This window comes from Chondrus crispus, genomic scaffold (genome assembly GCF_000350225.1).
Source record: "Chondrus crispus Stackhouse genomic scaffold, scaffold_128, whole genome shotgun sequence".
In the NCBI taxonomy this organism is placed as follows: Eukaryota; Rhodophyta; class Florideophyceae; order Gigartinales; family Gigartinaceae; genus Chondrus; species Chondrus crispus.
Window position 1 is genome coordinate 36,771 of NW_005179001.1, and position 1,465 is coordinate 38,235.

The following is a 1,465-nucleotide window of genomic DNA, read 5'->3' on the forward strand; positions in this document are numbered from 1 at the left end:
TATGGAAGAATATTGGATTTGCGGAAATTTTCAGCATTAAGGGGGGGGGGGGGGATGTTGACTTGGTGGTACGGGAAGAATGCACGGAGGGATGGAAGGCATTTGTTGGAAGAGGGAGTGTGACGGCCTGGCATGGTGAAAGCGATGGTGGAAGACGGCAGAGTCGCCGTCTCAGGAGACAGGCGGAGCGGGCCTAAAGGTCATGTTCGATATGATCCGGTACAGTATGACTCGCGACTCGCGACTTGCGATGAAGATCTTTTGCCGATGGCCCGGCGCATGTGGCTTTCTGGTTGGGCATCGTCGGGGGGGAGCGGCGGCCAATGGGGAGGCGGAATTCAGGTGCATGGGTACGGTGCGCGTAAGCTTACGCGAAGAGCCGCCCGCACTGCATTTTCCGGCCGTACATTTGGGCCATAGATGTAAGTTGATACTCCAACTCTACAAGTTCTCTCCACAGATGCGGCGGAGCTGTGTGCCCCGCGTGCTGTACTGTATACTCGTACAAAAGGAGAGCTGCGCCAGCCCGGCCTACTACAGTACCCAAGGGTACTGTACAGTATTTTGTCCTGGTGCTGGTAGTACGCTGTAATGTGTAACGCAAGTACGCCGTGTGAACATCGCCGCGTAACGGGGAGCTGCTTTGACTCGTCGCCACATCCTCCTCCGGCATGTTCTGCATCGCCAAAAAGACAGATCATCTCCCCTCTCAGTCGCCGGCCTCGCCGGCCGGGCGATGTCCATCCCCAACACAGCAACGCTGCTGCTCACACTAGGGTTTCTCCGCACATCCCTCCGCCCGCTACGCACATGGCCGTGCTGCTTCTCGCACTCTTATTCCCATGGGTGGCTCCGTCAGGCTGATGCAAGTAACGGAACGGGCGATGAACGTCTACGATAGTGAACCCCCGTTGCAACGACATTCGAGACGTCCTAAGCCATACATCATCCGACGGCAATCGGAAGATACCACAGCCGCCCCTGCCGTCTTACACAACATCTACAGAAGCCGATCCTCCGTAACTGTTTACAAAACAAATTGCAACCATGAAAGTAATAGGAAGCGAACTCAGTCCAGAATGTGCAAGTCGTTACCACTGCACAGTATTGCAGCACATCATTGTTTAGTTGTCTTTATTAAAATACGTTTCAACGCCCAACTACTAATAATTTTCGTTTCTCCGCCATGATACCTGAAACTGCCATTTGATAGATTCGCATGCGTTCTTCTTGATGTACAGTAACAGGCTTGACCGTGTCGGTACAGTACGGTATAGAGCTCTGAATAAAGGTTGTCTCTCTGTTCGCTCATACAGTATTGAATGGTACAGTTGTCACTCCCTAGTAGGGATCCCTAGTACTCCCTAGTAGGGATCCCTAGTACTCCCTAGTAGGGATCCCTACTAGGGAGTGACAACTGTACCTTTAGACAGTGCCGTTTTGATAGTAGAGGTCCTACACAAGC